Source organism: Pseudorca crassidens, chromosome 10, assembly GCF_039906515.1.
Source record: "Pseudorca crassidens isolate mPseCra1 chromosome 10, mPseCra1.hap1, whole genome shotgun sequence".
Classification (NCBI taxonomy): Eukaryota; Metazoa; Chordata; class Mammalia; order Artiodactyla; family Delphinidae; genus Pseudorca; species Pseudorca crassidens.
The window spans coordinates 10,613,578-10,625,833 of NC_090305.1; the positions used below are offsets into that span (position 1 = coordinate 10,613,578).

Genomic DNA, 12,256 nt, shown 5'->3' on the forward strand with positions numbered 1-12,256 from the left:
TCTCTGTTATGTGAGTGACCACAAGCAAATTTGAATCCTCTCTTCCCTTTCGGCTTGATGCTCACTTGTGTGGCCTAGAGGGTATTTGTGGAATAAGTTTGGTAGGGCACCAAAGTGCGGGGTCACTGGGCTCTTCCTGGCGGAACAACAGAGTGGGCACAGATTCTGAAGCCCCAGCCAGGGTCTGTGGAACAGAGCATTCAAAATCTGCAAAGTCCAAGACACATGATTAATTAACACTGGTCTCTTGGGTCAGGCCTATCTGGGCCTCAATTCCCTGAGGTAGAGAAATAGAAATCTGAGTATCACCCATCGGAATTATCATAAGGATTAAGCAGTGTGATGTGCGTGTGTGGTGAGTACCGCTCAGTAAGTGTTACTTTCTTTTCTCCTTCTGGTCCTAGTGGAATGTGCTTTCCGTGGCACTGTTGATATCGGTTCTAGAAAATGAAACCCTTAAAGAAGCTCAGATGCTTTTGTGCAGGAAGCACCATTGCTGCATTTACCATGAGAGATGGACGCTCTGCCATCTCGGCTCTTCCTCCGGCAGCTGCTCACAGACCTGTTCGGGTTGGGGAGACTTTTCCTGGCCTTCCTCAAAACCATCATTTGTACAGCATCCCCAGGGCTACGAACAGCGAGGAAATGAGGGAAAGCAAGCAACATCTGGTGTTAAACAAATACCATCCTCTTACAAATGACTCATCTCTGGGATAATGATTCTTGCGTATGTATAGCTGAGGGATGTCAACCCCAGGACCCGATACTAGAGAATAAACACCTGAAAGGCAGTCCTAGGACTTCCTGACAGCTCTACTGTGTCTCCAGCTGAATTCCATTTTGGAAAACAGAGAAGGTGCTCATGTTTGTAGCTTTTAGTCACACCAGACAGAAAGCTCACCTCCTGTTCTCTGTTCTGAAGAGCAGAATCCTGCAAACATACAGCATGATAGTAGGTCAGTGTTTGGGGTGGTGCCCGGAGGAGGGTGAGCTTGTGAGCATCTCCTGTCTTTCTCCCTCGCCCAAGGCCAAGACCATGTCTGTTTGTGCTGCTGTTGGTGCATTTGGGAGTCCCTGAGACGTTCTCAAGCATCATCCAGAGAGTTATACATGTAAGTGGCTAAGACAGATGTTTTCCACTTTGCTTGGTTATTATGGGTGTTATATACCCCAAAGAAGAAAAATGTGAATGAATCATTTTGTGACACTTAAATGACTCCTTAATAAGCTGTGATGGGAATGGCCTGCAGCCAAGTGGTGATGGAGAACTTTGTCCTTGGCAACCACTTGCTCAATCTTCTCTCCTCTTAGCATGATTTTTTTCTCTCTCAACTGAAATCCATCATCTAGCTTCATGTGAGGCAACCAGTCACCTGGCACTGACCCAGGCCATCAAGGATCCTCTCTGTAAGGTCCCAGACAAGACTGCTACCACCAAATGTTGTATCCTATGACATAAATGACAGCCATGGATGTGTTTGTTTTGTCCTGCATAGTGTTTTGAACAAAAATCAATGGTTTGCAACATTCAAGAGATTTCATATAAATAGCTAAATTCTCAGCTTCTCTGCAGAAAAATCCCAGAAAGATTTGACAATGCTGGGTTAACATTTTCACATTAGCAACTGTTGGCTGGAGCTGAGTAGTGGCTGCTCCTTTTAGGTGGGCTGTTGCTGTTCAGTTTGCCATGGACCTCACTACTCCCTATTGCCTCCATTCTCACATAGGTCAAATTTAGTGTCAGGCAACTGGCTCTTTTTATGCATTCATGTTACCTTCATGGCCCTGTAGGTACCCGTTTGCAGTCTCTGCTTTAGACCTTCCAAGCCTCCAGTGATGGCAACCATGTAATCAGAAGATTGGAACTTTCAGTCCCATCTACCTTCCCCACTCCCCTAATCTCCAGGAAGGGGAGAGGGGCTGGAAATCGAATTCAATCACCAATGGCCAATGATTTAATTAATCATGCTTATGTGATGAAGCCTCCATAAAAAAACAAATGGAATGCTGAATAGCCAAAGCAATTCTGAGAAAGAAGAACAAAGCTAGAGGCATCACCTCCATGGTTTCAAACTGTATTAAAAGCTATGGTAATCAAAACAGTAAGGCATTGGCATAAAAACAGATACATAATTAGCAGAACTGAGAGCTCAGAAATACACCATCAATTATGACAAAGGAGTCAAAAATATAGTGAAGAAAGGACAGTCTCCTTAATAAATGGTGTTGGGAAAACTGGATAGCCACATGCAAAAGAATGAAAATGCACCCCTATCTTACACCATACACAAAAATCAATTCAAAATGGACTAAAGACTTGAATGTAAGAACTGAGACCATAAAAATCCTAGAAGAAAGCATACATGCTCAGCTCTTTGGCATTGGTCTCTCTGATGATTTTTTTGTATTTGACACCAAAAGCAGAGGTGACAAAAGCAAAAATAAACAAGTGGGACTACATAAAACTAAAAAGCATCCGCACAGAGAAGGAAACTGTCAAAAAAATGAAAAGGCAACCTACTAAATGAGAGAAAGTATTTGCAAATCATATATCTGGTAAGGGGTAAATACCCAAAATACATAAAGAACTCTTACGACTCAATAGCAAAATAAAAAGTTCAATTAAAAAATGGGCAGGGCTTCCCTGGTGGCGCAGTGGTTGAGAGTCCGCCTGCCGATGCAGGGGACACAGGTTCTTGCCCCGGTCTGGGAAGATCCCACATGCTGCGGAGCAGCTGGGCCCGTGAGCCATGGCTGCTGAGCCTGTGCGTCCGGAGCCTGTGCTCCGCAGCGGGAGAGGCCACAGCAGTGAGAGGCCCGTGTACCGCAAAAAGAAAAAAAAAAAAAAAATTGGGCAGAGGATCTGAATAAATATTTTTCCAGAGAAGACATACAGATGGCCAACTGGTACACGAAAAGGTGCTCAGCGTCACTAATCATCAGGAAAATGTGAATCAAAACCACAATGAGATATCGCCTCACACCTGTTAAAATGGCTATTATCAAAAAGGCAAGAAATAACAAAAGTTGGCGAGGATGTGGAGAAAAGGGAGCCTCTGTGCACTGCTGGTGGGAATGTAAATTGGTGCAGCCACTATGGAAAACAGTATGGAGTTTCCGCAAAACAAAACAAAACAAAACAAAACCTAGAACTACCATGTGATTCAACAATTTCACTTGTGGATGTTCATCCAGAGAAAAGGAAACACTAACTTGAAAAGATATGTGCACCCCCGTGTTTATTGTGACATTATTTACAATAGCCAAGACATGGCATCAACCTAAATGACCATCAATGTATGAATGGATTTTAAAAAGTGAGATATATATATATATATATACTGGAATATTATTCAACCATAAAAAAGAAGGAAACCTTATTATGACAACATGGATGGACCTTGTTGGTATTATGCTAAGTGAAATAAGTCAGACAGGGAAAGACAAACACCATATGAGCTCACTCATATGTGGCATCTAAAAAACAAAAAACTTGTGGATACGGAGAACAGGTTAGTGGTTGCCAGAGGCAGGGAGTGAGGGGTAAACAAAATGGGTGGAGGTGGTCAAAAGGTACCTATTTCCAATTATAACGTAAATAAGTCATGGGGCTGTAATGTACAGCATGGGGACTATAGTTAATTACACCATATTGCATATTTGAAAGTTACTAAGAGATTAGATCTCATAAGGACTCATCACAAGAAAAAAAATTTTTGTAATTATATATGGTGATAGATGTTAACTGGACTTATTATGGTGATCATTTTGCAACATATACATTATATAACATTTATACTGCAATTTTTTAAAAAGATACAACTCTAAATTCTAGTGGAGGAAACAAAATATAAAAAGCAAACTAATATGTGAGATAATTTCAGATCATGAGAAGTACTATGGAGAAAAATAAAATGGGGTAAAGGAGGTGGCAGAGGTTTACTCTTTTATACGAAGTAGTTAAAAGAGACTGTTCTGGAAAGGTGATGTCTGAACAGACTTGAATCAAATGAGGGAGGAAGCCAGGCCGTGATTCGGCAAGAAGCTTCTAGAAGGACAGAGAGCAAGTCCAAAGACACAGGAAGGCGCATGTGAACAGGTCACTTCAGCGTAGATGTTACTGTAACACAAGGAATTCATCGGATGGCAGGTTTTCTTCACATGGCCTTGGAGGAGTCTGGTGCCTGGAGGAACCTGGTGTGGGAGAAGGCTTTCCTCCAAAGCACCTCAAATCAAGTCTGAGGCCAATTTCTCTGTGTTTTGTTTTTCTGCAACTTGTACCTGTTGTGAATGGCATCTCTAAATACTTCTAGTTTCTTAGAGGAGAAAAGCAAGCCAGCCAGAAAAATACGGAAGCAAGAGGTCTTTCTATTTATTTTGTTCATCTAGTGAACAGATGAGCACATCACTGGAAAGTACAGGGTGACTAAGAAGTAGTCCAAAGGGAAAAACCTAATGGGGGAATTTTATTTAAAAACATAATTTACATATCCACACTTTGGGTTTCCCTCTCAGCCTCTCTTTGGTTCTCAAAGCCCCTGGGAGAAGCTGGAGTGGTGGAGTGGGTATCTGAAGGTCCCATCAGCTTGAGGGCAGGGCTGTGGGAGTGAGGCCCCATGACCCCATGGCCAGCTGATAAGAGCTCTCCACACAGGGCTGTTTGTAGACCACGAGGTGCTTGGCCACAAACCTTGACCCTTGACTGGGCTCAACTGTGGTAGATTCATTGGAAGGATTAGTTCAAGAGCATTTTTTTCGTTCAAAAACCCTTCTCTTGAAAGGAGGGCTTCAGAAGGCACCCTTGGGGCAAAGGGGAAACCCACCCTTTTCTTTTTATAGGACTTCCTCATCCATCAGGTCAGTCAACACAAGAGGCGAGAGTCTGGGTAGAGAGAAGGGTGCCCGGAGCAGTAACCATGGATTCTGCCCCCTGTCAACTAGCAGTCACCAGATGAGCTATTCCTAGTCAGTCACAAACATCTTTTGCATATTTGCGACGTGCTCAGCATTTGATAAGTGTCTGACGACTTCCAACACCAAAAATGTGTTCACTGGCCCCTCCTGTAGGACTTTCCCTCAAAGGCCATGCTTCGCTCTCATTTCCTTGCTCTCCTGATCCAATCTCCACCTTCCCTGATTCCTATCCTCACTGTGCGTTCCCTCTTTGTAGAACCACCCTCAAGCTCTGTACTCCACACCCCTCGCCCCCAGCCTCAGACCTTCCCAGAGAAATTGTGTAGAATTGAGAGACAAAGCAAGGTCCACTTGAAAAAAGAGTGTCCGCCCACATAAACTTCTTCAGAACAATCTTTGCACAACGTACCTGCTGCTTAGTAAATGTTTAATAGTGAACTAAAACGTCCTCCTTTCCATGCCCATCCCCCAGAGCCCTGCCCTGGGAGGGGGGAGGCGAAGAGAACTAAGATAACATCGTTCTTCAGCTTTCTCCTCTCCTGGCTTCCAAACTCTGCCCAGGTTCTCCAATGTCCGAATTCCAAACGTGATGACCTGCTCTACTGGCAAGACCTCTGAGAGAAATAGAATAACAAGCCACGGTCCTGGTGTAAGTAGTCGTGCGAAGGGAGGGTTTGAGGGTCCGCAGAAGTGGTGAGGGCACTGGCTATTTTTGTTTTTTTGCCCAAGGTGAATGCGTGCCTGCCGTTGGCAGTGAGAATGTTTTCTAATGATGTAGGGTTCTTCTTTTCTTCAAGTAATGGAGCAGAAACACGCGAAGGTGACAGCTACTGGTTTCAGAAAGATCATATGCACTTCTTCGTGTTCATGTTACTTTTCTCTCTCAAGTGAAATTGAAGATCGAGCCATCTGTAAACTCCGTCCTCCTGTTCAAGGAGGACCCCCACGGTAGGGCTTGGAGCTGTTCCTTCCCCTAATCACTGCCACTTCCAGTACACTCTGAGATCCTCTAATTTTTTATTGTAATGTGGCCTGTATAACCCGAGAATGCTTCATAAGGAGTGGACTTCTCAGAAATATGTTCCTACCTCAGTATGAGGGACTTTTTAGGAAGTGAGGAGGAATACATTAAGGATGAAAAATAATGTGGGAATTCTGGCGGTTAAGCGGGAGTTGCTGTGAAGTCACATTTTTAGGCTGTTAAACAACAGATTGGGGAGTTATATTTTCAGCAACATGGTTTTCTGTGTAATACAAAAAAAAAAAAACACACCTTTTGCAAATTTCTAGAAATAATGAATAAATTCTAACCAATATCTAGCTGTACCTGCAAGAGAGTAAGGGCAATCTGGAGGGTAAAAAATGAAGAAAGAGGGCTTCCCTGGTGGTGCAGCGTTTGAGAGTCCGCCTGCTGATGCAGGGGACATGGGTTTGTGCCCCGGTCCGGGAAGATCCCACATGCCACGGAGCAGCTGGGCCCGTGAGCCATGGCCGCTGAGCCTGCGCGTCCGGAGCCTGTGCGCCGCAACGGGAGAGGCCACAGCAGTGAGAGGCCCGCGTACCGCAAAAAAAAAAAAAAAAAAAAAAAATGAAGAAAGGGCTATGAGCCTGCACGAGCTGATGCTGGGACTTCTTGGTAGGGGCAGGGGTGGGGTGGGAGAGCAGAGGGGGTGCAGGTGGGGAAAAGCAGTTGTTTGGGCTTCAGAATTGGCTGGGGAATCAAGGGGCTTAGGTTTTAATAACCAGCAGGCATAGAAGAGGAAGCCTGGGCCCCAGGAGAGGAGAAAGTGGGAACTGAAGCCCACTCCCACCCCAATGTAAGGATGAACTACAAACAATTGCCCACTCACCCAGCGAGATGACAAAGAAGCTTTTTTTAAAAAAAAACAAAAGCCTACCCTTAATTTATTAATTTATAATCATAGAGGTGCCCTCACAAAGATATGGTATTTAAATTTAAATTACCAGAGTGGTCTAGGATACATCCCACTAAGAGATTAATATAAAATGCTAACCCAGGCTGCTAATACCTTTGGGGCACCTGGCTGAAACAAACATAAAATCTCTCTAGGAGGCTACACCCTCCTCCCAGACCCTCTAGGATCCCCCTATGTGAAGCCCCTATTAAAGATTAACTTACAATGAAAAATTACAAAATACATGAAAAAAAATCGATAAAAAAGAGTTAACAAACAAAGCAAAAATCAATAGTAAAACTCCAAGAACTTCAGATAATATAATCATTGGGTAGATTATAAAAGAAACATATTTAAAATGGTAAAAAGTCATCAAAGGATTAATGAAGAACACAATAAAAGAATAGGACACTTTTGGTGCAGCCACTATGGAGAACAGTATGGAGGTTCCTTCAAAAACTAAAAATAGAACTACCATATGACCTAGAAATCCCCACTTCTGGGCATGTATCCATAAAAGATGAAAACTCGAATTTGAAAAGATACATGCACCCCAATGTTCACTGCAGCACTATTTACAATAGCCAAGCCATGGAAGCAACCTATGTGTCCATCAACAGATGAATGGATAAAGAAGATGTGGTGTATACACACACACACACACACACACACACACACAATGGAATATTACTCAGCTATAAAAAAGAATGAAAAAATGCCATTTGCAGCATCATGGAGGGACCTAGAGATTATCATTCTAAGTGAAGTAAGTCAGAGAAAGACAAATATCATATGATATTTCTTATATGTGGAATCTAAAAAAATGATACAAATGAACTTACCTACAAAACAGAAAGAGACTCACAGACATAGAAAACAAACTTATGGTTACCAAAGGGGAAAGGGGGGGAGGGATAAATTAGGAGTTTGGGATTAACAGATACACACTACTATATATAAAATAGATAAAAGACAAGGACCTACCAAAAAAAAAAAAAAAGTATAAGACACCTTCAAAGAAAACCAGACTGAGTTAAATAAGAAATCCAATATAACTTCAGAAATCTTTTTAAAATTATAATTTAAAACTTGATATGTTAAACTGAAGATATATATCACTGAATAAATAATAGTGACTGGAAAGACAGGTCTGAGGACTACTTGGAAGCCTGCACAGCGAAATGAAGGGAGACAACACTTGGAAGAAGGGCTTACTGACATGGAGTGTGGGTGGGAGGGTCCAACACACATCTATTAGGTGTTCTAGAGGGAAACAGCAGAGAGAATGACGGTCAGGCAATATTCCAAGACAATAAAGGAGATTTTCCAGAACTAATGAAAGCTACGAACCTCAGCAGGTTAAATAATACGAAATTCTCTACTAGACACAGCACAGTATAACTGAAACAACACCAAGTAGAAATGCAAGATCTTAGAAGCACTTATAGATAAAAGACAAGTTGCCTACAAAATAATGAGTATCAGTTTGTCCAGAACTTTGCAACAGCAAAAACAGAACAGAATCATATAGTCAAGGTGCTAAGATAAAACAGCCATCTATTTATAACTAAATTATTATTTAAGAATATGGGCAAAATAAACATTTTCAGGCAAATAAAAATGAACAGCATTTACTACTAACAGATTTTTGCTGAAAGAATTACTCAAGAATATACTTCAGAAGAAACTGACCCTATAAAGAAGCAGTGAGATGTCTGATATTAGATAGATTTGAACAGATACTTAATACATAAAAAAGACTAATTGGGGAGTAGAAACGCAAGGTGGCGTGAAGGTATAGGTCGCAATAGTATGTAAGATGGGCAGGGGATGTGCAGAGGTCAGGCATTCAGGCATTTTGGGGAGAAGGTTGGCAACATTGATTTTTTAGACTTTATTAGATCGACTATGCTTATTAAAAGTTATGTAGAGGTAATCACTTAAGATGAGAAATTCTATGTATAACTTTTCAACCAGTAGAGAACACTATGGAATATAAAAGTGTGGTCAATATAAGATAGAAGTAAGAGAGAAAATAAAGAAGCAGAGAAAAGTCCAATTAAGTATGAAGCATGAAACAAGATGACTGAAATAAATTCAAATATAGCAGAACTCAGGAAAAAAGTAAAATTAAACTCTCAAAAGTCAGTTGTATTGGATTAGAAAAATCTAACTGCATGCTTTAAAAAGACATAGAACTTAAGGACAAAGAAATGTTGAATGTAAGAGTATAGAAAGTTACTAGCAAAATATTAACCCAAAGAAAGTGATGTGGTTATAATAAGAGTAGACAAGACTGTCTTTGAAGCAAAAAAGAAATATTCAGGGAAAAATGGTCACTAAATAAAGATTAAAAGGAACAATTCACTGGGAAGAGATAATTATAACTTGCAGGCACCTAAAACATAGCATCAAGTTATATGAGGCAAAAAATTAATAAAATTTCAGATACATGGGCAATTTCATAGTCACGGGGATTTTGGGACACATCTCTTTCATTAACTGACAGTTTAAGGTGACAAAAAGTTAGTAGGGCTATGACTTAAGTAACACAATGAGCAAGGTTGATCAGACACCCCTGTGGCAAACGGACATTCTTTCCAAGAACACATGACACATTTACTAAAAAACCACATGTGAGGTCACAAAGCATTTCTCGATAAGCAGCAAAGAATCACACAGACCACATTCTGGTCATACTCAACTGCTAGACCAATTCAAACCAGCCACGTATTTGGAATTTTGGAGGAAAAAAACCCTTTAAATAATTCACGACTATAAAACTGTCTTAATGGAGAGTCTAAGAACAAATTGTTAACATTATAAGAAAGTTCGGCAAGATTGCTGGCTATACAAAAGTAAATTTTTATTCACTGGCAACAAGCAACTAGAAAAACTTAGTTTAGAAAACTATACATGTGAAAATAGCAACCCCAGATAGAAAGGTACATAGGAATACATCTACCAAAAGGTGTAGAAAACTTTTATGTATGAAATTTTAAAAATTCCCGAAGACCTAAATAAATGGAAAGATACTCAATATCGATGGACCTGTAGAACTGATTTCTAAAGATGTTAATTTTCTGCAATTTATGAATGTCTTCCTATTAAAATTCAAGCTAGTTTTTTTTGAGGTTCACAAGTTGATTCTAATGTGTATAAGGCAGAGCAAAGAACCAAGAACGCCAGGCCAATCTAGAAGAGGTAGATCAACATATGAGGGCTCCCTCACTCCATCACCATAGTAAGACTTAACTCTAGTGTGACTAAGCAATAAGAAAGCGATATTAGCACAGGAAAGGACAGAATACAGTCCAGAAACAGGCCCCCACACACATGAAAATTTGTATATAACAGAGATGCTATTTCAAATCAGTGGGGAAATAAGGACTTTAAGCAAGCAGCATTGGAACAACTGCTTATCCACATGGAAAAAATAAGTTAGATCCCTATATCAAACCATATTTAAGTGGATTAAAGACCTACATATGAGAAAGCATGACTTTAAAAGTTTTGGAAGAAAATAAAAGAGAATGTTTTTATGATCTCAGAGTAGGAAAAGATTTCTTAACCACAACACCAGAAGCACAAACCATGAATGAAAAAAATCAATAAATTTAGCTACATGAAAATATTTTTTAAAATCCTTTTGTACATTAAAGGGATCATAAAGTGAAAAATACAAAACTGAGACTTGGAGAAGCTCTTTGGCACGCACTTTACGAAGAAAGGATTTGGCCCAGAATTTATAAACAGCTCCAGTGGAAAAGGCCAAATGATATGAGGACACCCAATGGCCTCAAAACATAAGAAATGATTTTCCTCCCTCCTAGTGATCAATGTCATGTAAATTAAACAAAGGGGAACTAACATTTCATATTCATTACATTGGCACACATGAAAAAGAATCTGGTGATGCCAAGCCCTGCTGAGGAGAGTATAAATGGGCACACACCTTTTGGAGAACAAGATGTCAATATTTAATAAAGCGGTGGGATTGCTGGGTCAGAAGACCTGAGCATCCCCAGCTCTGTGCAACATTGTTTAAAACACTGAAAAATTGAAAGAAAGCTTAAATGCAGGTATGGGATCTAGCAAGGGACAGATGTTTAATTAAGAATCTATCGCATACACATATGTTTATTTTCTGTACCTATTTTTGTATCTTTAAAAATTTCTTAATTAAAACATCAGTTTTAGTGGGGGTTATGGGGAAAGCGCACTGGCACAGAGCTAGTGTGACTGTCAATTGGTACAGCCACCTCCCAGGGCAAATGAAAATGTCATGTGATGCAATTCTTTCTAACCCCTTGAATGGACAAAGGTGGAAAAGTTCCATGACAGCTTGCGTTGCCAAGAGTGTTGGGAGAGAGGCATGTTCATGCACTGCAGGTGGGAATGTAGTTTGAGGACACCTCTGTGGAGGTTATTTTGCCAACAGTTAATAAAATCGTAAATCCCCTTTGACCTGGTACAATGTCCTCTAGGTATTTATTCTAAGAAAATACGCTATATTAGAGCAAAACTTTATCTACACAGAAGTTCATCATAACAATGACAGCGTTGTTTGTAATTTAATAATAGTAAAAGAAATAACTAATACTAACATTATCTAGACTACTAACCCTAGACTAAACATGTCCAACACTAATAGGTTCTAATTTATGGTACAACTGTAGGACGGAATATTATGTAGCCATCAAAACGATGCTCTTGATTCTTTTTAATGATGTGGAAGCTCTTGCAGAATATTAAGCTAATATGAAGTAGATTACAAAACAGCACGTGCAGTGTCTATGCACTGAAGCAAAGACACCAGAATGTTACCAGAGGTTACTTCGGGATGGTTAGAGGCAATTTTATTTTCTTCTGGATTAAAAACAATCTTTTTCATACATTTTCTGTGTGTGTGTGTGTGTGTGTGTGTGTGTGTGTGTGTGAGACCTTCGTTTTAATAGGAGATGTTCTTCTTTGTTGAAATAATTTAAACAGGCTGCATGATATGGACGGACAACGCCAGAAGGCCGAGGGCCAAGTATGACGGATTAGCCGGGTTCCTTGGGAAACCTAGTCTGATGATCACAGAACCTGGAGAAGGCGAGTCCTTGGGTTCACTGTGATGTCACCACTGGCAGCTGGGCGATCGGGAGAGCTGCTCCTCCTCTCGGAACCTTGTTTCGCTTCCGTGCAAAAGACCTAACAGCCTCGGCTGGCCTGGCTCCCGGCTCTGTTTGGAGGGTCAGCGGGAAGGTGTCTGGCGTGCGCGCGCGGTTTGCCAAGCCGCGGGCGCGGTGCTTTCCTCGGAGATTGCTGTTGCCGCGGCTGGGCGGCGGCAGCAGCAGCAGCAGCAGCAGCAGCAGCAGCAGCGACGCTGGCTTGGGGCGCGGGGGCGGGGCCGAGCGCGGGGGCGGGGCCGGGGCAGCGGG

At 41.2% G+C, this 12,256-nt stretch overlaps 1 long non-coding RNA gene across 1 annotated transcript; it reads left to right on the forward strand.

Annotated features, from left to right (window-relative positions):
- Positions 1-302: 302 nt before the first annotated feature.
- LOC137232963 (uncharacterized) lies at positions 303-12,191 on the forward strand. Its single transcript, XR_010947252.1, has 3 exons — positions 303-1,112; positions 5,476-5,563; positions 11,823-12,191. It is a non-coding gene; the product is annotated as an uncharacterized lncRNA (long non-coding RNA).
- The last annotated feature ends 65 nt before the right edge of the window (positions 12,192-12,256 follow it).